Here is a 24,801-nt window from a genome sequence, read left to right on the forward strand (position 1 = left end):
CAATACAGTCCTACCAGTAAATGTGAGTTTTTCATAAGGAAGAAACAAAGGGGATGAGGGAGAAAAAGGAAGGAACAACATTAGGGACCTCTCCCCTTGATCTCCACCACCAAACTCCTTTTTGCTCTCCCTGTTCACTCAGTCTTTGGGAGCTTGTATCCCAGAGAGCCCAGATCAGCTGGGGCTGCTTCTTCTGACCTGCTCAGCTAGCAGTCAGGAACCAGAGTGAATCAGCCCACCCACACAGCTGGTGCTGGTAGTAAGGCCATTCCCTTCCACTGGCAGCTCTCAGGACTGTTGCAGTTGTAGTTCTGAGGAGCACACAGCATCTGGAAGAGACTGTTCCTGGACTATCCAGGCCCCTCATCCCTTTGCATCTGCCTTTTTCTCCTCTTCCACTACAACTCCACCACCAGTCCTGTTTGGTCTCCCTGTTCATGCAAATTGAAGCATACTGAATGGTTTGAGGCTTTAAAGGTCAAAGTAAGCACTTTAAATAGGGCTCAGAAATGCACAATTAGTATGCCTGATACAGCCCAGGCAATATATGATAGGACTGCCTTGTCCTCACCAACACTCAGGCAGCTACAACCTGCACTAGCTGAAATTTCAAAGCCAGCTTGATGTAATGCCTACATGACATTGCAATAGACATCACAAATGCATGGATGACCAAGGCTGCCTTGATTTCTCCAGAGAGGGTTGCAACAGAAGTACCAGTTTAAGTTGGTAAAGTGCATTCCTGGCCCCCACAACTATCTTGAGCATCCCTCTTTTTCTCCTTTCAAGGGTGATGTAAATGATTATTCTCTATATGTATGATATATATTTCCATTTTTTCTTTCTCTTGTGGTCCCCCTTTTCTGTTCTTATTTTTGTGAATTAAAACCAAAACCTGAGTTTCCCCTGTTAGCATGGAATCTAGGAAGGCTGCCATTTAGTCTTTCAGAGGGGAGTGTAAACCCATCTGTTATTATGTCTACTTTTTATTTCAACTTCAGCTGGTTAGAAGACCTTGTAGGAATACAGATAAGAGATGCAGCAAGTTTGACGGGAAGAGGAGAAAACTTTATTACTAAAGTCTAAACAACACAAAAGAAAGGCACATAAAGAACTTTGCCACCAGATGGAGCCACCATGGCACAACCAGCTATTGTGGATCTCTGATACAAGGTGCATCAAATGACTGAAAATGATACAGAGCTCTTACACATAACACCTCTAACTAAAATCCCAAAAAGAAACCATACAATACAAACAAGTTACATACTTAAAAGCAGGCTCAGATATTCTCCAGAAGAATACAAAGCAAAGAGGTGTGAGGTGCAGATTGTCACGTATACAGAATCTGATAGGCTCTTACCCTTATCTATGGGACAGAACTCTAGATAGAACCGGGTAACCCCAGACTCCTGGCTAACCCTTAACCCCAGGGGGTGCTTTGCCTACAATTCCTTTAAGAGACGCGACACAGGCTTGACAAGCCCAGCATGGTCCTGCACCTCAAACTCTTAAAGGAAAGAGACAGGCCAAGAGCCAGGCGTGGGCTCTTGTCCAAGCTTCAATTTTTCTCTAAAACTTGGTTCCCTCTGAAATTGTCTATGTAGTCATACTTATACACATGCTGCTTAGCTTGGCTAATACGGAGCAGAAAGAAGATATGCAGTAGCATACCCAATACTGCTGCTGGAACCTTAGGCTTGCTTTTAGGACAGCACAGTTTTTTCCAAAGGAGGAGGACTGAAGTGGATGGTTTTTGCAGTTTCTTCTTTTGAGTTGCAAAAATGGCACCAGCAGAGCTTAGCCAGAATCTGGTTTCTCATGAGTCCAGCAGCTTATCATCTGTCTCAAGAAGTTGTCAGCGCTGTTTAATTTGCAACTTTTCCTCTGCTACCTCTTTTCTCTCTTGGCATGAGGTCCTTCTGAAGGAGTCATCTGTCAAGGAGGTTAGAGGGGTGGCAAATAGAAGAAGGACCTTTTCAGTGGCTGCCTCCCACTTATGTAAATTTATTTATTTATTTATTTATTTAGCACCTGGGTCCTCAAACTATGGCCAGTGGGACAGATCCGGCCCACCATGCCCATTTATCCGACCCACCCCTGCCTGTGCTTGCCGTGCGGGTGGGGAGGCGATGGCTTGCTCGCTCGGAGATAGTTTTGGACTTGTGGGGCGATCTCCAAGTGAGCAAGCCGCTGCCATGCGCGCCCAACACTGCCTCACCAGCCCATGTGCCTCAACAGCCCACGTGGGTTGCCGCCACCTTTCATGGCCCCCTATTGAAAAAGTTTGAGGACCCCTGATTTAGCTTGTGACAATGAAACAATTAGGAGTCTACAATGCTAATACAGAGTAGATGTTGGGCTGCCTGCAATTGCTAGTTTGTTCTTTTGTGCTCACACGCTTATCCAGTGTGCACCACAGGGGGTGAACTGGCTCCATACACATGCAGACCAGCTGGCATTTGGCTTGTTGGCTCATCTGGGCTTCCTTTGCCAATCACACCTCGCCTTGTGTCCAGCACCAGCTCCCGCTCTCCTCACGAACACAGTCAACTTATGGAATAAGCTCCCAAGAGAAATTCATCTGGTGCCAACATTAGTCCCTTTCCCTTGCCAGGCAAAAACATTTTTCTAGGTATTTTAATAACAATTTTAGCAGCTAGTTTTAATGTTTCTATTTTATCATAATGCCCTATTTATTGTAGTCATGATATTAACTATTCAATTTTCATTGTATTGTATTATTGTTTTAATAGTATGTCATTTGTAAATATTGTAAGCTGCCCAGAGACTCCACTGGGAGTAGGCAGTGGCATATAAATACAAAGATAAACAAATAAATAAACCTCTCACAAGTGCAGTGGCATTATTATCATTATAGTCATTGCGCTTATTATTACTATATAGCATTTGTAGCCTGCCTTTTTTTCCTCTTGTGAGGAATAAATATAAACATAGAAACAGAACAAGTCAGAAGGGGTCTCCCGGGCCAGATAGTCTGACCCCCTGGTTCAAGTCGGCTCCACTCATGACATGCCTGCCATGTGGATGTCCAGCCTATCACTGATGGGGCTTCAACCACCTCCCATGGAAACCCATTCCATACCCTGGGGGTCTAACTGTCAGGAAGTACTTCCTGGCATCCACCTTAAATCTTGGTTCCCAGAGCTTTGCTCCATTGGAACACATCCTGTCCTCCTCTGCAGGGGAAAACAGGTCTCTACCCACCTCCATGTGACACCCCCTCGCATACCTATATGTCGCCAACAGATCCCTTTGGAGTCTCCTCTTCTTCAGGCTGAAGAGACCCAGTTCCCTCAGTCTCGCCTCATATGGCTCTCCCTGCAATCTGGCCACTGTCCTTGCAGACCCACACTGCACTGATTTCTACCTGCCCATATTCTTCCTCTAATGTGGAGCCTAGAATTGAACACCATACTCCAGCTGCGGGCACACCAGTCATACAGAGTGGTAGTAATACCTTTCTCAATCTAGAAGCCAAGCTTTTGACTATGCAACCAAAGATAGTGTTTTCTCTCTTGACCATCACATCACACTGCTGACTCACATTTTGCTTGCAGTTGACCAGTACCCCGGGATCCCTTTCACAAATGCTGCTCTCCAGTCACCTAACCTGTACTTATGATACTCATTCCTTTTTTTTAAATCAAGTTTTATTATTTTCTTTATAGATGCAAAACTAAAACAACAATTATTCAGGACATCAGACATACTGGGTCGACATCTCACTCTTTTTTTTACATTCAACAACCATATTCAATTCAACGCATAGTCCCGTTTCTCTAATCAATGATAGAAAATATTCCAAGTTTGATAGAAGTATGTATCTTCCTTCTCCTTCAAAGACAAAGTCAATCTGTCCATCTCTGTGCAATCCAAAATCTTTTTTAAAATCAATTCTTCAGTAGGTGGTTCTTCACTTCTCCAGTGTTGGGCAAATGCAATCCTTGTTGCAGTAGTTATATGTAAAGTCAAATATCCCTGATGGCTTATCAAAGTCATCAGGGATAATACCTAATAGAAAGACTTCAGATTTAAATGTTAACAGTCTGTGCAGCATTTCCTCAAGCCATTTGTGTATTTTAACCCAATTTTTTTGCCTTACTACAAGTCCACCACAAATTATAGAAAGTACCAGGTTTGTGTTTACATTTCCAACATCTATTTGACATATTTGGAACATTTTTGCTAATCTATTTGGCGATAAATACCATCTATAAAACATTTTATAATGGTTTTCTTTATATGAGGTTGCTAAGGTTATCTTAATATTTCTTTCCCACAGCTTTTGCCATTTCTGTAACTCAATATTATATCCAAAATGTTGTGCCCATGTTTTCAGTTTCTTTAACTTGTTCATCTACCATTTTCATATCCAAAAGAAAATTATACAACCTTTTAATCATTTTTTCATCTGATTTTAAAATCATTTGATCAAATGCTATTAATTCCTTATAAAAATCATACATTCTATAGCCTATAGTATCTCGATTGTATTTGAATCTTATGTCACCAAGAGAGAGCAATGCTATATTCCTTTAGTTCTTGATTCGGCTTCAATTTTCCATCATTATCTAAAATATCATATCTCACAATTATATTAAAATTCAAAGCATTTGGATATACAAGAGCTTCCATAGGAGAAAGCCATCTTGGCAACTTAGTATAAAGCTTTTTCTTTAGCTTTTCCCTAACCGACATCAATAAATTTCTAACATAATGACTTAAAAAGTAACCATGTGTCTTACATTTCTCATACCACATATAAGCATGCCATCCCATTTGTAAATTGTGTCCTTCAAGGCATAAAATTCTCTTATTTCTTAGAATTATCCATTCTTTTAACCACATTAAAGCACAAACTTGATGGTATAGCATCCAATCAGTAAGACCAAAGTCCCCATTCCCTTTGGCTTCATGAAGCATTTTTAATTTAATCCTTGATTTCTTTTTTGCCATATAAATCATAAAATTTAGGTATTTAAATTATCAAAAAACTTTTTATCAATTTTAATAGGAATTGTTTGAAATAGGAACAGAAGTTTTGGTAATATATTCATTTTAATTATGGATATTCTTCCCAACAATGATAATTGCAAATTGGGCCATTTTTCTAGATCACTCTTGATCGCCTTACATAGTTTAATATAGTTGTCTTCTTTTAATGTAACACACTTAGCTGTAAGAAAGATTTGCAAATATTTAACCTTTTTAACAATTTGAAGGTCTACTTGCTGCATCAAAGTGTTCTAATGTAAGATTTTTAACTAACAGTTTAGTCTTTTCTCTATCTATTTTCATCCCAGTAACTTCACCATAGTCTTCTATCTTTTTTAAAAGTTTAGATGTCGTTACCAACAGATCTTCTAAAATAAACACTGTCATCTGCAAATGCATGAAGTTTATAGCTTTCATCTCTAATTCCAGTACCATTATTATTATTATTATTATTATTATTATTATTATTATTATTATTATTATTATTACATTTCTATGCCGCCCCTTGCCGAAACCTCGGGGCGGCTTACAACACAATAAAATACATTGAAATACAATAGAACATAATAAATTACCATTAAATACAAAAATACACTGAGTTACAAATATAAAATTAAAATTATCAGTATAAAATAAGTAAATAAAAATATAGGAGGAGAAAGAGAAGGAAGAAATAGTTGCCCTGGCCAGATCATATGTTTTAACAATTAAAATGATGTTTAAATAAAAAGGTCTTTACCTGGCGCCGAAAAACCAGTAACGACGGTGCCTGGCGGACCTCTTTGGGGAGTGAATTCCATAGGTTGGGCGCCACCGCAGAGAAAGCCCTCCTCCGAGTACTTACTCTCCTAATTTCTTTCATGGAGGGTTCCCGGAGAAGGGACTCTCCCGCAGATCTCAAAGGGCGGTCGGGCATATACGGACGTAAGCGCTCGTTCAGGTAGCCAGGACCCAAGCCGTTTAGGGCTTTATAGGTCATAATCAACACCTTGAATTGGGCCCGGGCTTCAATGGGAAGCCAGTGAAGCTGACGGAGGACTGGAGTCATGTGAGCATAACGCCCCGTCCCCGTCAGCAACCTGGCAGCTCTATTTTGCACCAATTGAAGTGTTCGGACTGTCTTCAGGGGAAGCCCCACATAAAGCGTGTTACAGAAGTCTAGGCGGGAAGTCACCACCGCGTGTGTCACCATCGCCAGGCAGTTGTACTCCAGGTAGGGGCGCAGCTGATTAATCAGCCGAAGCTGAAGGAAGGCGTTCCTCGCCACCGCTGTCACCTGAGCTTCCAGTGAAAGCTCCGGGTCGAGGAGTACTCCTAAGCTGCGGACCTTATCCCTAAGAGGGAGTGTTGCACCATTCAGGACCAGGTCAAATCCACCCTCTCCGAAACCCGATCCGCCAACCAACAGGACCTCCGTCTTGTCTGGGTTGAGTTTCAGTTTATTGGCCCTCATCCATTCCCTTACCTCGGCCAAGCACCGGTTCAGCAGAGCCACTGCCTCACCTGGATTAGTGGAAAACGAGAGGTAGAGCTGGGTATCATCAGCGTATTGATGATTCCGCAGCCCACACCTCCTGATGACCTCTCCCAGCGGTTTCATATAGATGTTAAATAGCAGAGGGGATAGAATGGAGCCCTGTGGTACTCCATGGCATAACTGCCATGACATAGAGACATGGTCCCCCAGCACTACCTTCTGGAATTGACCGTTGAGATAGGAGCGGAACCACTGCAAAGCAGTGCCTCCAACCCCCAATCCCGCAAGCCTATCCAGAAGGATACCATAGTCAATGGTATCGAAAGCCGCCGAGAGGTCCAGAAGAACCAACAGGGATGTACTCCCCCTGTCCTTCTCCATGCACAGGTCATCGCACAGGGCGACCAAGGCAGATTCAGTACTGTACCCGGGTCTGAAGCCGGGCTGAAAAGGATCCAGATAATCAGTTTCATCCAAGAGTGCTTGGAGTTGTCCCGCCACCACTCGCTCCAGCACCTTGCCCAGAAACGGGATGTTGGCCACAGGTCTATAGTTAGTGGCCATCTCTGGATCCAGTGATGCTTTCTTTAGGACCGGTCGTATTACCGCCTCCTTTAAAGGGGCAGGCACTCAACCCTCCCTCAGAGAAGCGTTAACCACTTCCAAGATCCAGGTCCCAATCCCGTGCTTGGAGTTATTTATTAACCAAGACGGGCAAGGATCCAATAGGCAAGTGGTGGGTCGTACTCGTCCAAGCACCTTGTCCACATCATCGGGCTGCAATAATTGAAATTCCTCCAATAATTTTGGACCAGACGGTAGCATTGGCGGCTCCTCAGAGATCTCTGATCCATTAGTGGAGTCCAGCTCGTGACGAATCAGAGCAATTTTCTCCCTGAAATGCCTGGCAAATATCTTCTCTAACGTTTTTATTTAGGACATCCAAAACCAATATGAATAACAGTGGTGATAAAGGACATCCTTATCTTGTGCCCTTTTGAATGTCTATTATGTTTGTAAATTCTCCATTGACTATTATCCTGTTTTTGATAAATGCTTGATATTGCATTAATACATTTTCCACCTAATTCCATTTGCACTAGTTGTTGTTTCATGAATTGCCAATTCACATTGTCAAAAGCCTTCTGTGCATCTAGAAACAGTAATGCCATTGGTTTTTCAGAGTGAGTTTCATAGTATTCTAGGATATGCAAAATAATTCTCACATTGTTCCTAATTTGTCTCTTAGGTAGAAAACCATTTTGATCTGTATGTATAAAGTCTATTAAGTATTTCTTCAATCTTTCTGCCATTACAGAGGCAAAAATTTTGTAGTCCACGTTTAGGAGTGATATAGGTCTGTAATTTTGAATCTGTGTTGAGTCCATGTCTTCTTTTGGAATTAAAGTAATATTTGCCTCAGTCCAAGTATTTGGTATTTTAGCATCCAGCAGTACAGCATTACATACGAGTATATCCTTTAACAGTGTAGATAAAGTTCCTTCAAAGGATTAATAAAGTTCCACTGGTAAGCCATCCAGACCAGGAGTTTTATCATTCTTTTGTCTCTTAATCACCTCAATTACTTCTGTCGTTGTTATTTCCTCATTTAATATTTTTTGGTATTTCTCTGACAGTTTTGGTAGATTTTCCTTTTGAATATACTCATGTACCTTCTCAAATGATATTTCTTTAGCTTGGTATAGCTTTGTAAAAAAATCTTCCACTATTTTCTTAACTGAGGCATTTTGTATCTGTAGTTGTCCTTCTCTGTCATACAGCTTAGATATTAATCTCTTTTCTCTTTCCTTCTTTAATTTGTAGGCCAGCCATCTCCCTGGTTTGTTAACATTTTCAAAGAAGTTCTGTTTAGTCAGTTTCATTTGTTTAACTAGTCCGTTTGTCTCTAAAAGATTCAGTTTATGTTTTAAAGTATTCATCTGTATCTTGAGGTCCTTTTTTGATGGATTTTCTTGTAACTTCTGTTCAAGCTTTGATAGCTCATCTAGTAATTTGATTCGTTCTTGTTTTCTCTTTTTATTTATTTTTGCTGAGTAGGTTATAATCAAACCTCTGAGATATACTTTAGCTGTATCCCAAACATTTTGTAAAGTGGTTTCTTCAGCTTTATTTTCTTGGAAGAAAAATTTAGTTCCTTTGTTATTTCTTCTTTGAAATTTTTATCTTTTAATAAAGATTTATTGAATGTCCATCTAGGTGTTTTTATTGTTCCTTTCAGGGTCATGGTTATAGGATTGTGATCGGCCCAGACATTTGTGTCTATTTCAGCTTCTAACAGATCTGGAACTATGTCTGGGGTTATCCAAATCATATCAATTCTAGACCATGACCTATGTCTGTTTGAGTAAAAAATATACTTGGCAGAGGTTGTGTTTTTGTGTCTCCAAACATCTATTAGTCTAAGTTCCTCTAATATATTGAAGAAGGATTTTAGAAGTATTCTCCTTCCTTTCTTTCCATTGGTGTCATTCTTGTAGTCTATTTTTTAAATCAATGATTGCATTAACGTCTCCCATTAAGCACAAAGTTTGATATTCAGTTTGTAGGAGTAAAGTGTGTAATTTTTGACAGAAAGTTTCTTGATGGTCATTTGGAGCATAGGTCACCACTACGAGCACCTTTTTATTTTCTATTGTAACTTCAACCAATAGAATTCTACCATCTTCATATGCAAAAATATGCTTAGGATCCAATTTTTCTTTAATATATAAAGCCAAACCTCTTTTCTTTTGATGAGCGGAAGATATAAATAACTTTATATTGCCAAGTTTTGGACATTCCAGAAGTTGATGGTGTTGTCTTTTTATGTGTGCCTCTTGTAAACAAATTACATCTAGGTTCAGTTTTTGAAGTTGAGAAAAAGTCCTTTTCCGCTTAGAGGGTGAGTTTAATCCATTTATATTCAAAGAGAATACTTCAATTCTTCCTTCCATTATAGAAGCAGTGTTTATAAAATATATGTATATCTTTTTATATTTAGTATTCACGCTTCTACCTTTTCTCTTTTCTTTTGATTCTGATAACTGTTCATCCTCTTATTGTTCTGTAGTTACTATTTCTCCTTCTTCTGAATGGAAAGTTGTTACAGCCATTGTCCTGCTGTTTTTCCTATTTTCCTTTTCTTCAGCCCACTCTTCATCTTCAAATGAGGCTTTAAATTTTTCATAAAATTCTTGGGCTTTGAGAATTGAATCCAATCTGAGTCTAGTGGAATTCCAAGTAAAGAATATCCCTTCTGGTGTTATCCACCTGAACATAATTCCTTTCTTTATCAACTTGGAAGTAAGAAATTGATACTTCTTTCATTCTTCTCTGATTCTCCATGGTATTTGTTTCAGAACAGTCACTTCATGGTCAATAAATCTTAATGGTTTATTGCGTGGAGATTTAAGAACTTGGTCTCTTACAGATCTTTTTGCAAATTTTACATGAACTTCCCTTGGAAGTTTATGCCTTCTGACATAGCTTGAATTAACTCTATAGACCAGGTCTATCCCTTTATCAATATGTTCCTTTTCCAAGTCAAGAGCATCTGCTAGCATAGTATTTATTAAGTCCCTTAGGTTTTCACTTTTTGCCTGTGGTATGTTTTGAAATCTTGAATAGTTGGACACCTTTTCTATCTCCAATGTAGCAACTGAATCCCATAGAGACTTTTTTGTTTGTTTTAATTGTTGCATCTCTTTATCCATCTCTTCAGTTCTCTTGTCAATATTATCAGTCTTCTTTTCCACTTCTTGTATTTTTTTGTTCATTTTGTCCTATTTTGGACTGAAACTCTGTAAGTTGATTATTCAAATCTGAAAGTCTTTCATTCACTTTTTGAATAGCATTTTGGATAGAGTCTTGAGATGCTTGCAGTGCCGCGAGTGCTATCTGTAGATATTTTTGAAATTTTTCCAAATGTATAATTTTTGGTTGATGTACTGAGCTTTGTGATGCAGATCCAGGCGTCGAAGATGGTGTGGATGATGTCTTTCTCACGTTAGAAATGAAAATTTATTTAAAAAAAAATATTATTGAGGTGGTCTGTTATAGCACTAAATGGCCACGCGGTGGCAGTAATGAGTCACAAAAAGATTTTAGGTAAATTATATACCTGTTATAGAATAAAATGGCCACAGGGTGGCAGTGAAGAGTTATTTATCGTTATAACAAAAGAAATTTCCAAGGCCAGTCAGATAGCCATGCAGTCTCTGAATGAGATATACAAAAGCGAAAACGAGAGAGAGATCTCTTTTCTACCAATTAATATACAGTAAGTTTAAACTTGATTTTTACCTTTGGCGAGATTAAACAACAAAAGTCTCTTCTTTTCCAGATCTCACATTACCCCAGCTTCGGTTAGTCTCCCCTAGATTTGTTACCACTTAAACTCCGCAGGGGAGGAGTTTCCTACGTAAAGAGTAAACAGGGCTTATTCTAATTTAAAATTGGTGCTTGTTCCACAAGTTCTTTTAAGGGCAGTATTTTAAGAAGATCATTTGCTCACCCAGCAGGTCCAACGTCCACTCTTTTTAAGTTTTCTTTGTTCTCTATTGAATCGGTGCCCACAGCTAGTGAGGGGATTCACCCCTCTCTCTCTCTGTTCACTGAGAATTCACAAGCTTCTCCCAGCAGGTGGGGGACTGCCGCCCCCCACAAGCCATAAATGATACTCATTCCTATGCCCCAAGTGCAAGACTTTGCACTTACCGTATTTTTCCTTGTATGAGATAATATTTTTTCTTTAAAATATTTGCCTAAAAATGGAGAGGCATCTTATACACAGGGGGCTGAGAGAAGAACCGTGGACATGCTCGGGGGGGGGGGGGAGGGACGCAGGGGCCGGCGTGCTGGGGGGGGAGGTGGGCGGGGGTGCACTGAGGGGGAGACTGACACAGTTGTGGGCACGCTGGGAGAGGAAATTGGCATGGGCATGATGAGGGGGAGACTTGCATGGGAGCAGGCACGCTGGGGAGATACTGGTGCGGGTGTGCTCGAGGGGGGGCTGGCGCGGTCGTGGGAGCGCTCGGGGAGCCTGGAAAGGGTGTGCTCAGGGGGAGTGGCACGGGCGCGCATGGGGAGGTGGTAAGGCGGCACGTGTGAAGCAATAGCTTGCTCGCTTGGAGATCGGGAAGAAAAGTGGGGGCATTCTATACATGGGGGCATCTTATAGGCGGAAAAATACAGTATTTGCATTGAACACCATCCTGTTGCCCCCTGCCCACTTTCATAGCCTGTCCAGAGCCTTCTGGATCCTGAGTACCTCCTTAGTTCTAGCCACCACCCCCATTTTAGTATCATCTGTGAATTTGATCAGCAGACTGTTCACTCCCTCTTCCAGCTCATTGATGAAAAGATTGAACAGGATCAGTCCCAAGACAGAGCCCTGGGGGACCCCATTCATCACCAGTTGCCATCCCAATGATTCCCCACTAATAGTTAACTTCTGCTTTTGGTCCATCAGCCATGCCCTAATCTATTGGACAGTGCATTGTTCTGTCCCCAAACTCCTCAATTTCTCAACCAGCAGATCATGGGTCACTTTGTCAAAGGCCTTGCTGAAATCCAGGTAAACCATGTTGGCCGTGTCCCCTCTGTCTAGCCACCTCAAAATCTTGTCATAGAATTCCACAAAGTTTGCCTGGCAGGAACTGTTTTTGCAGAAGCCGTGTTGTGTGGCCACCAACCTCCCTTCCCTACCTAGCGTCACTAGATCTCTCGCTATTATGAGCCTTTCCATTGTCTATCCTAGAATGGACATAAGGCTAACTGATCTGTAATTCCCCATGTCCCCTATACTACCCTTTTGGAAAATTGGGGCCACTGAAGCCACCTTCCAGTCCTCTGGAATACAAAGCAGCTTGCATAGTTCTATTTCAGGGGTCCTCAAACTTTTTCACCAGGGGCCAGTTGAAAGGTGCCGGTGCTCAGTGCGGGCCGGAAAGGTAATGCCGGCGGGACGTGCGGGCCGGTGCGGGAGTGGGGGTGGGGCGCACGGTAACTGAGACAGGGGGCGGGGGGTGTGGCGAGGAGAGGCAAGGCAAGGCAAGGCTGGGGTGGGGTGGGCATGCACCGTGATGCAGCGGCGGATGCACGATGCAGCGGCTTGCTTGCTTGGAGATAGTTTTCTCCTAGCAAGTCCAAAACTATCTCCTCATGAGCAAGCCGTTGCCTCCCCATGCAGGGGGCAAGGCAGACAGTAGTGGGTGAGGTGGGCGGTGGAGGCCCAAGCATGCACACTGCATTGAAAACCTCTGAGGCGGGCCAGATAAATGGCAATGGTGGGCCGGATCCGGCCCCCGGGCCGTAGTTTGAAGACCCAAGCTCTATTTTATCAATCCTGTGAAGTAGGTTGGTCAGCTTATGACTGGCCAAAGTCACCCAGTGAGTTTCATGGAAGTGTAAGTACTAGAACTCAGATCTCCTGGGTCCTCAGTTCAACACTCTAACCACCATACCACATGGCTCTCTGATCAGTCATTGGAACACCCTATTGGTAGATTGGTTTGCAATCATGGAGAATTCATTGTGCACAAACTCTGGCAGAAGACTAGTTCCAGCATCTGTTGCAGATGCTTTCCTATTCCCATGTTGACCGAAGCCCTTCCCATCCTTTCTGCTGTACAGAAGAACTTCCAGTTCTTGTTTTCCTAGTTTGAGATGGCTCTGAAATATTCTTCAATCCAGGTTTACCTTGTTATTCCAGTTTCTCATATACCAGTTGATGGACTTGCTGTTTCCTCACCTCTTCCACTACAGCATTTTTTCTGAGGAATTCAGAACTTCATGCCACCTCTTCAGTTGTTCTGCAACAACTTGTCAGTTGTTCTTCACAGACAGACACAGAAGCTCTTTGAACCACTTAGGACAGCTGACTTCTTATCTCTTTTCCTGAAAGGAGGCATTTTTAGTAGACATAACATCAGTTCACTGGACAAATGAGCTATTTGCCTTGAGCATCAAACCTTGTTGGGTGGTTCTGTTACATTTCTATTTATAGGAGTATCTGAATTCCTGGTTTCTTTCCATCCCTTATTTCTCATATGGAATCTGCCCTTCATACTCTTGATGTTCAAAGGACTTGGACTTTCATAAAAGCAGAATAGATATGTTTCACCAGTCACCAACTGCAAAGGGCTTCTTGGGTGGTTCATGACACAAAATTATTGCATGAGATAGCCAGACTTGAGCTTGCCTGGTAACTTGAAGGCAAATGCCACTACAGCTGAGTCCAGCTTCCTTGCTGAATCTGTGCCATGTTGCAACCTGGTTGAAGCTGTTGACATTTATTTGACATTAGCAACCAGAATGTTGATCTGGAGTTGATTCTTCTTTTGGCCATACAGTTTTCTATTTTGTTTTGCAATAAGAACACCAACCTGCCAGCAGTAAGCCAGCTTGTGTAATGCACAGAAGCACATCATGCACATGTTTTGTTTACCAGTAACTGTAGTACTCTGAGTGGTCTTCTGTGTATTCACATGATCCATTATGGGTTGGCATCAGTTTCAGTGTTGATTCTGAGTCAGTGTTGATGTTCATACTGAGTTTTCCCCTGTGTTCCAAGGCCACAACAGGTGATTTCAGTGAAGGCAGTAAGTAGAAACTTGCTAGGATGATGTGGGAGGGTTCCTGTCAAAAAATTCTTCAGCTATAGAAGCTTCCTGAAATGAAGTTTCAGGGAGACACAGAACCCATATATATGAATGCCCAGATAAATCCCCAGAGAACTGCATTTGCAGATTGGCAATCCATCTTTTACCATCAGCCACTCCAAAACACTGGTTCAAGAAATCTAAACCTTCCCAGAATACCCTGCTTCCTAAATCTAAGCCAGATAAATGATCCAGAAGGATTCGGTGGTTGATGGTATCAAAAACTGCTGAGAGGACAAGAAGAACCAGTAGGATAGCAGTCCCCACATTCATTCTCCAGTGTAGATCAACAATCAGGGTGACCAAGGCTGTTTCCATCCCAGTAGAAGATCTGAAACCTGATTGGAATGGATCTAAATAATGAGTAAATCTAAATAATAGATTAGAATGGATCTAAATAATAATTCTCATGATGTGCTCTGCATATAAGTTAAATAGGCAGGGCGACAGTACACAACCTTGCCGAACTCCTTTCTCAATTTTGAACCAATCAGTGGTTCCGTGTCCAGTTCTCACTGTTGCTTCTTGACCCACATATAGGTTTCTCAAGAGACAAATAAGATGGTCTCGGACTACCATCTCTTTAAGAACTTGCCACAATTGGTTGTGATCCACACAATCAAAGGCTTTAGCATAGTCAATGAAGCAGATGTTCATTTTAGTTCACTGATTCCTAAGATGTCGATGTTCAGTCTTGTCATCTCTTGTTTGACCACATCCAGCTTGCCTTGATTCATGGATCTTTGTTGGCCCACTTGGGCTAGAAAACAACAAAGCTAACCCTATCCTTCTCTATACACCAAATGTCTACCTTCTGCAGGATCATAATGCATGAGGCTTCACAGGATTCCTTGACACAGCGAACAGGCAGCAGAACAGAACCAAGACCCTCTTTCCTTACCAGCCTTTATTCCGCACAGTCTGGTCAGCTGACCCCATCTCCCAATCCTTGGGGCCAACCATTTACTTCACATCAGTTGTTAACCAGTCATTGCTGTTATCTCCAGAGTCCTTGAGGCCATAATTTCTGATGTCACCCAGAGTACATCCCAAAGGGATGAGGATACCTCCCAGAACCCAAACCTACCTCTAAAGAGAACTGTTACCTGTGAGAAAGGAAGAGCCAGTGCTGTGCAGATATTACGTTGTAGGACCAGAAGAAGAAAGAGCATCCCAGCTTAAGAACACTTCTGCAGGGAGTTCAGCAGTAACAAATCACAAACACAGTTTTGTTTTGTTTTTTGCCCACACATTCAAGATATTTCTCAAAATACTGGCATAAGGAACAGCAAAATATGTTCTGGTGAACTACTTTTTAAATTTCTTTAAATAAATCACAGCAATGTTTGTCCCTGAAAGCCTGAACCAATTCAGAAGAATAGGTGCAGCTTTGGTGTGTGTGGAAACAGACTGTCCATATGTGGGAGGGCGAGTAATTCACTTCCTGTTCTCCTCCCCCAGTTTTTTACTAGTCAAATGGAAATGGTGTGCATCATAGTGGCAGGTGTTCATGGGAAAGAAAGTGGCAAAATATTATGTGTTGTGGAGAAAAAACATTTTTCCAAGAACCTGGGGTGCTGCATTGTGTGAGACCAGGATGGGTTTGTCTGAATGCTGTGTTTATAAGCCAGCCTAGCAAGCCAGGTTTCACAGTAGGGTTTGTTTGAGGGGGGAAAAAGTTGTCATGTCATCCAAACCTGGATGATGTGACCCACAGTGGCTCAAGCCCTACTGTAAGCAGCCAATAAGCACTTGCAACTCTTGCCAAGGGCTGCCTCGTGAGCACTGCTTAGAGCTGCCCTCAAAGTGAGCAAGTGGCAGAATTAGGTGGCTGTCAGAACCTCACCCTCCTTGTAGGTTGCAGCAGCAAATGCTTTCAACACACCACTGCAACTCATGAGTCAACAGCAGTGATTGCTGACTTGCTGCCCACAGCGATGACAAGTGCTTTAGCCCCTCAACGGGGTAAGCAGCAGAGACTCCTCCTGCTTTCTAGTGACTTAAGCTGCATCCCCTTAGTAAATCTCAGTAGCATCCCAGTGAGATGAGCAGAGACCTTTTGCTGCCCTGATCTCCTTTTTACTGGAGACAGCAGAGACAGAACATACTAGAGAACATTTCCTTTGTGAGGCATTGTCCTGTTTGTAATATTTTCAGTGGTAATTGCTGCCCTGGGAGCAAACAATAATGAGTGCAGCACATTTTTAACATGATAGCTTGCCATGTACAAATACATACTGTTGTAATTGCAAATAAGGAAGGAAGTTTGAGCATTTGTGCAATTTATTGTTTGGGTGAAAGTGGCACAAGCCACAGTATTATGCTGGAATTACAGGAGAAATCTGAAAGTGTGCCCCGTCTCCATTTGGTTTTGATTCTTTGGTCCAATAACTGCATGTACACTTTCATTGCAGCACAGGAATGCTACTTTAAAAGTAAAATGTGGGGTTATATGCTGCTGGACAGCTGTGCGTGTATGTGGTGAGAATTATTTGACACAATTTGCATAAACATCTTTGTAACTTCACAGAAATTGTTTAAACATAAATTGCATGGTGATGCACACCTGTGTAGGTGAACAATGAAAAAGGTCTCCTCCTTCATGCTCACAGATTTCCTGCCTGCAAATGCCATGAAATTCATGAGGAAAAAAAGCAGAGAATGGAAGGAGGGAAAAGCACTATTGTCTAAAATATAGTAAATATTGAGCAATGGAAAAAAACAGAAGTAAAATAACTGGAAAGTCATTGAATATAAAGAAATGATATTGAGAATTTTGGTTTTGCAACCATATTTAAAACCACAGAATATTCATGGGGCACATCATTATATGTTTCTTTTTCTGGTCTAGAAGTAAGAGGATCGATGCTTATGTAAGCTGACAATGGCCATGCAGAAGAGATAAATAGGGAGTACTTGAGAGCAGGGAATGCAGAAAGATAAACAAATCTGGCCAGAAGTGGAATAAAAATCTCCCAAAGATTAGAAATGGATTGCACATGCTCCACTCTGAAACACTTCCAAGAATGTAATGTGGAGGGAGGGATACCTTCCAGTCTCTTTGTGCCAGGGACCAGGATTCCCACTGAAGTGGTGTTCTGTCCTTTCCCCAAAGGGAACAGCTTCTTCCCCATTCAAGGATCCAGGAAAGAAGAGGAGGAGTTTAGCTGCATGTGAGATTCTAACCCTTCTCATAGCCCTATCATCTCATAGCATTCTTCTTATTTTTTAGTTCAAATTTGGCAGCTGCCCCATCAGGTCCTTTCCTCTGCAGGAGCACCCTCTAACCTCCTTCCACTCCACCCCCACAAGAAGAGTTTGAGATATTGTGGTATCTTCCCTTTGCAACTGGAGAAAGCTGCCTCATCAACTCCAAAGAATCTTGTAGGGCAGGCAGAAGGATCCCTGGCCTTGTTAAGCAGAGACTGCCTGGTCAGCTGGTCTTCACTGCGTCCCTCTTTTCCTCGCAGGTGAAGGGAGCAAAGCCAGCCTAGCCATGAGGCTTCACACACCCTTTCTCCTGCCTACTCTGTTCACTTATTCTGCAGCAGGGCTTACGAATGGGTGGGTGGGGAAGAAAATCTCCCACCAGAATGGCAGCATGAGCAAACCAGCCAGCACACTGTCCTGCTCTCTAGGTAGGTATGGGGTGTGTGTGGTGGTAAGGGGGGATCACAAGGTGTAAATATGTTTAGAGGGAGGGATATATTAAACTGTAACTGTTTGAGCAACATGGCTCTTGGGTCTCCTAAAAGATTTATGGTTGTGCAGCAGCAGTACATGATTGCAGTTACGATGCACACTCAGTGCTATAACAAAGCAGAACTCTAGGATAATATAAAAAGACGGGCATGCAGACACTTTAAAAAAAAGGTATGCTTAATGCTATTGGAACACCATCCCGCCCTCTGCCACCCTCCCTCCCCACTCTGTCCCCCTACACACACATCCAAGCAGAGAAGTGGTACATTGTCAAATGAAGGGAAAGGGGCAGAGTAAATTGTCAAAACATTACTTTAAGATGCTTCAGGCTGATATTATGCACCCAACTCTCAACACAGCAAGTCTGAAAGACATGGCTCATCAGAGACTGCCCATTATTGAAAATGCAACACTGTTACATTTGGGGGTGTTTCTTCTTGCTTGCTTTTATCCCCCCACCTTTGACTCAAAGATGTTCCTTGTGACCCAGGTCCAAGCCAAATGATCACACAGTTCAGAATACTCCCTAACTGTACGTTTTACTACTTGTCATTATGTGCTATCATGTCACCTTAGACTTATGGCAACCATATGAACTGAATGCTCTCCAGAAAGCTATGGCCTTCATAACCCTTCTCAGCCCTTATACATTCAAGGATGTGGATTCATTTATGTATTTGACCTATCTCATATTTGGTCTTCCTTTACTTCTTTTGCCTTCACTTTCCCTAGTATGATTGTCTTGAATGGTCCAATTTCCTTTTCCACGCAGTCTTAGTAGCATCGGCATTCATGGAGTAATAGAAAAAGCTATTCTTCCTAAATCAGTAGTGAGTAATGTGTGGCACTCCAGATGTTCTTCTTCGTGGTCTCTGTGCATCACACATTATGGGTGCTGCACCTGTGCAGTGCCTGTAGCTGGGTAGAATACAAAAGCTTTAACGGATTTTGGCGGGAAGTACGCACCCCTCCCCCGCAGTGCTATAAAGGGCAGAGCGCCCACCATTTTCCCCATTCTTCTTTCGACTGCCGATCACTTTGCTTCAAGCCATTCGTTATCTTCCATTACATTCTCTTGCTCTTTTTCTAACTGCTGTTTCTCTTGCTTTTCTAGTTAAGAAAATCCTTTTCCAAGTTTTTACCATCCTTACCTTCCCTAGTTAAGACAGCCTTTTTTCTTCCCCCCCACCAGGGAGTCCACTCGCTCCTCCCATTCCTCCTCTTTGAAACAAAAGAAGAAACGGAAGCACACTGGGCAAGGGGATCCGTCGGTCCCAAAGAAAGCTAGGAAGGACAAGAACGACAAGGCAGGTCACAAGCAACATAGGTTTGCCCAGGAGCCTTGCAGGGACTCAGGTTTGACAGCACCATCAGTCCCAACAGCTGCTTTGGTCCCGACACCTTCGGTCCCAACACCACAGGCTATAATGCAGGTCACACCACCTGGATTCCTCCCAGCGGATCACGTTACTGGCTCCTACGGTGCTGGACCCCTCCGAGGCCATGCTCCATGGATCAATATCCGATGGGGGAATTCGGGATTCACCACCCCGGTCTCTACCGAGCCATCAACTGGCTCAATCGCTGACTCCGATGTCATCATCACTGAAGGCATCCCCAAGGCCGCTGCCTCCAGCCGACCCCTGTCACCATCAACGCATCTCGGGGCAGTCTGCCAGGAGCTGGATCCCGATGCCATATGGCGGATTCGAGCCACCTCGGTCCCATCACTGGGACTACCAGCCACCATACAGCTACTATTCCTTGCCACCAGAATGCAGGCGCCGATCACGTCCCTCCAGGATGGAAGCAACCTCCACCTTGGCGGCTGCAACTTCCCGCCCTCCTCCATCTCCACCCTCGTCATCTCGTCCGCCATACACTACGATTTGGACTCTGAGGACTTGGACCGGCTCTCCACATCTCCAGATGCCATCATCTCAACCCAGGGACCTGGGTCGCCAGAAGAGTTCTATGCCACCTTCGGAGAGCTCATGGCTCGACTTACACGGTCATTGGAGATTGAAGTGGAACACCAGGCAAACACCAGCGATGACTGAGGATCTTCCTCAACCGGTTACAAACTTCTACGATATCGTTCGTAAGGAACAGACATCTGCCATCTCCATTCCACTCATAACGACTCTTCACCAGGCTATGACGGACACCTGGGAGTTATAGCTTCTCGTCCAGTGGGAGCTGGACGAGCAGATCTGCTACAATCTTTTTCTTTGCTGGGGCACCCCAACCATCAACCTGTTTGCTACAGTGGCCAATTCGAGGTGCGGGAATTATTGCTTCCAGGCAGGCATGGGCCTGAACTCGCTGGGGGATGCCCTGATGGTGAGTTGGTCGAACATGTTCTTCTATGTGTTCCCTCCGATCCCACTAATCACGAAGACCCTGGAAAAAGTTGTCCATGACAAGACCCGGGCATTCTTGTTACGCCATGGTGGCCGCATCAGCCCTGGTTCCTGACCATCCTCAACCATTCCCGCTGAACCTTCATCCATCTACCACAAGTCCCTCACCTGATCACCCAGGAGAAGGGGGCAATTCGCTATCTCAACCTCGACTCTCTCAATCTCACCCCATGGCTCCTCCAATAACTTCCTTGTTCCTTGACTTTGGTCCTGACAAACTCATTGATCCCGATGACTCCAGCACGTCTCTTGGTACCGAGGCAACTATCAGTACCGACAGAGCCTCCACAAACCATGTCGAACCCAAATCCTCTCCAGTCAGACATTGATTTCATCCTCCAGTCTGCCCTACGACTGGTCACCCGCTGATCGTGTGAGGCTAAATAGAAGTGTTTTACTACCTTTGCAGCAACCAACCACTTTCCTCCTCATTCGGCCTCAATTGATAATATTTAACTTTTTCTACTCTCCTTAAGCAAGGGCTTAAGCCCACTTCTATTAAAGTATACATCACGGCAATTTCTCACTTTCGTGGCCTGCTATCTGGCTCCTCCGTCTTCTCTCATGTTCTCATCCATCACTTCCTGAAGGGACTACAGAAGCTCCAGCCTCCAGTTCACCTCACAGTACTGACATGGAGCCTATCTGTTGTATTGCAAGCTCTTTCCAGAGCCCCGTTCAAACCTTTGAGGACAACTGAATTACACCTATTGTCATGGAAAACTGCCTTTCCTGTTGCTATCACCTTCGCTAGAAGGATGAGCAAACTCTGTGCTCTTTGTGTCAACTCGCCTTACCTCAACTTTCATAAGGAAAAGGTGGTCCTTTGAACCGACCCTGCATTCCTGCCTAAGGTCGCTACACCTTTTCACATCAACCAGGACATTATCCTGCCAGCCTTCTTCCCGGAGTCCTCAACACCGATAGAGAAGTCTCTCACTCTCTCAATGTACATCAATGCCTGGCCTTCTTTCGGTACCGTACAGAGAACTTTAGAAAGACCAAACATCTCTTTGTTAAGTACTCCAAACTGGACAAGGACTCGGCTATTTCCTCCCAAAAGACTCTCCATGTGGATCGTCCAAACCATTGAACTAGCATACCAACTGGCCAAGCTGGACCTCCTGGTCACACCCAAGGGCCATTCCACCAGAGCCGTGGCTGCCTCCTCAGCTTTCTCCGCTGGCATCCCACTACCTGACATCTGCAAGACAGCAACATGGACGACTCCCTGCACATTTACCAGGCATTATAGACTTGATGTGCGTGCCAGACAGGACTGCTCCTTCAATCGTGCCGTCCTCTCCTTGATTCTCCACTGACAACACCGTTCCGCCTCCATTTGGTAAGCTTGCTAGTCACCCATAATGTGTGATGCACAGAGACTATGAAGAAGAAAGGCAGGTTGCTTACCTGTAACTATCGTTCTTCGAGTGGTCATCTGTGCATTCACACAACCCACCTGCCGGCCCCACTTGGTGTCGGCAATTGGGGACAGGAAATTCTTTTTCCTCCTTCTAAGTGACTACTGCATATATGCAGGTGCCAACCTCCTGGTTAGCCCCTCTCTTACTGGTGACATCTTGTGCTAACTGCTTCTCCACCAGGGGGGGATCGGATGGTCTCCATAGATTGGGGAAAATGGTGGGCGCTCCGTCCTTTATAGCACCGCGGGGGAGGGGTGCAGAGTTCCCACCAAAATCCGTTAAAGCTTATGTATACAACCTGGCTACAGGCACTGTGCAGGCGCAGCACCCATTATGTGTGAATGCGCAGATGACCACTTGAAGAACAACCATTATAGGTAAGCAACCTGCCTTTTTAGCTTATAACTCTCATCAGCTGTAGCCTGCACAGCCAATAGGGCGGGTTCATTGGTGTGGCAGACCAAAACATCTGGAGGCCACAAACATAGAAACAGAGTGAGTTAGGGCCACCCAGGCCATCTAGGCTGACCCCCAGCTATAGCTGGCGCTGCTCATGACATGCCTACCATATGCATGTCTAGCCTATCCTTGAACATCCTCACCAATGGGGCCTCAACTCCCTCGTGTGGAAGCCCATTCCATACCCTCAGGGTCCTAACGGTCAGGAAGCACTTCCTGGCATCTAAATTGAACATGGATTCCCTGAACTTTGCTCTGTTGGAGCACGGAGCCTTCCTTTGCAAGGGAAAACAGGTCTCTACCTACCTCCGTGTGGCACCCCTCACATACCTATATGTCGCGAACAGATCCCCTCAGAGTCTCTTCTTTTCCAGGCTGAAAAGACCAAGTTCCCTCAATCCCACCTCATATGGCTTTCCCTGCAATCTGGCCACCATCCTTGCGGCCGTACGCTGCACTGACTCTAACCTGGCTATATTCTTCCTGTAATGAGAGGCCCAGAACTGAACACAGTACTCCAGTTGTGGGTGCACTACAGTCATAGAGTGATAGTAATTCCTCTCTTGATCTAGAAGCCACACTTCTGGCTATGCAACCAAGGGTGGTGTTCGCCCTTTTGACCACCGCATAACACTGCTGACTCATGTTCAGCCTGCAGTCAACCAGTACCTTGAGATTCTTCAGCTTCTTGTCCCTTAACCTGTACTGATGACACCCATTCCTATGCCTCAAGTGCAAGACCTTGCACTTACCCACATTGAACGTCATCCTGTTGTCTCCTGCCTACTTCCATAGTCTGTCCAGATTTTTGGATCCTGAGTACCTGCTCCTCAGTTGTTGCCACTGTCCCCATTTTAGTATCATCAGCAAATTTGATCAGCGGACTGTTCACCCCTTCTTCCATGTTGTTGATGAAAAGATTAAACAGGATTGGCCCCAGGACAAAGGCCTGGGGGACCCCGCTTGTCACTGGCCACCATCCTTGTCACTAATGGTTACACCCTCTGCTTTTGCTCAGTCAACCATGCCCTAATCTATCGGACAGTGCATTGGTCTATCCCAAACCTCCTCAGTTAGTTTCTCTCCCTCTCTCTCTCTCTTAAGTTTTATTCTTGATAAACCTAACCAAAAAAGAAAAAAGAAAGAAACTTAAAAAAAAAAAACCATCAATCATCAAAAACATCAGACCTACTGGGTCAGCCCCCCACATTTTTTCTTTTTATGTTAAACTATAAACATGTTTAAATCTATGCATAGTTCCATTTCTCTAGCCAATGATAAAAAGAGTCCCAAGTCTGATAGATGTCTGTATCTTCTTTCTCCTTCAGAGACAAAGTCAGTCTGTCCATTTCTGCACAGTCCAAGATCTTTTTTAGAATCAGTTCATTGGTAGGTGGCTCTTCACTCTTCCAATGTCGGGCAAATGCAATCCTTGCCGTAGTAGTTACATGTAGAGTCAAATGCATTGCTTGTTTACCAACAATGTCAGGTACAATGCCTAATAAGAAAACTTCAGGTTTAAATGTTAGAGGTTTTTGTAGCATTCCCTCAAGCCATTTGTGTATTTTAATCCAACACTTTTTTTGCCTTCTTGCAGGTCCACCACATATGATAAAAAGTACCCGGTTTGTGTTTACATTTCCAACATCCATTTGACATATTTGGAAACATCTTAGCTAACCTATTTGGCAACAAATACCATCTATAAAACATTTTATACAGGTTTTCTTTATATGAAGTTGCTAGTGTTACTTTAATATTTCTTTCCTTCAGCTTTTGCCATTTCCCTAACTCAATATTATATCCAAAATTTTGTGCCCATGTTATCATAGTTTCCTTAACCTGTTTGTCTGCCATTCTCCTATCCAGTAAGAAATTATACAATCTTTTAATCATTTTTTCATCTGATTTAAGAATCACGTGGTCAAATGCTTTTAACTCCTTATAAAAGCCCCACATTCTATAATCTTTAGCATATCTCGATTGCATATGAACCTTGTGCCACCAAGAAATATCAATTCCTCGTTCTTGTATTTCTTGATTCAATTTAAATCTTCCATCATTATCCAAAATATCATCATATCTCACAATCGTATCAAAATTCAATGCATTTGAATATACAAGAGCTTCCATAGGTGAAAGCCATCTTGGTAATTTAGTATACAGTTTTGTCTTTAACTTTTCCCACACCGACATTAATGATTGCCTAATAGAATGATTTAAGAAACAACCATGTACCTTACACTTTTCATACCACATATAAGCGTGCCAGCCCATTTGCAAGTCATGCCCTTCAAGATACAAGATTCTCTTATTTCTTAAAGTTATCCATTCTTTTAGCCACATTAAAACAGAGGCTTGATAATACAACATGCAGTCGGGGAAGACCAAAACCCCCATTCCTTTTAGCATCCTGAAGCATTTTTAATTTAATCCTTGGTTTCTTCTTTTTCCATATATCCATATAAATCTTGAGATTTGGGTATTTAAATCATCAAAGAATTTTTGATCAATTTTTATGGGAATCATTTGGAATAAAAACAAAAGCCTTGGTAGTATATTCATTTTAACTAGTGCTATTCTTCCCAACAAGGATAATTGCAAATTAGCCCATTTTTCCAAGTCAGTCTTAA

The sequence above is a fragment of the Varanus komodoensis genome, unplaced genomic scaffold, assembly GCF_004798865.1.
Source record: "Varanus komodoensis strain SLA01 unplaced genomic scaffold, ASM479886v1 scaffold10, whole genome shotgun sequence".
Classification (NCBI taxonomy): Eukaryota; Metazoa; Chordata; class Lepidosauria; order Squamata; family Varanidae; genus Varanus; species Varanus komodoensis.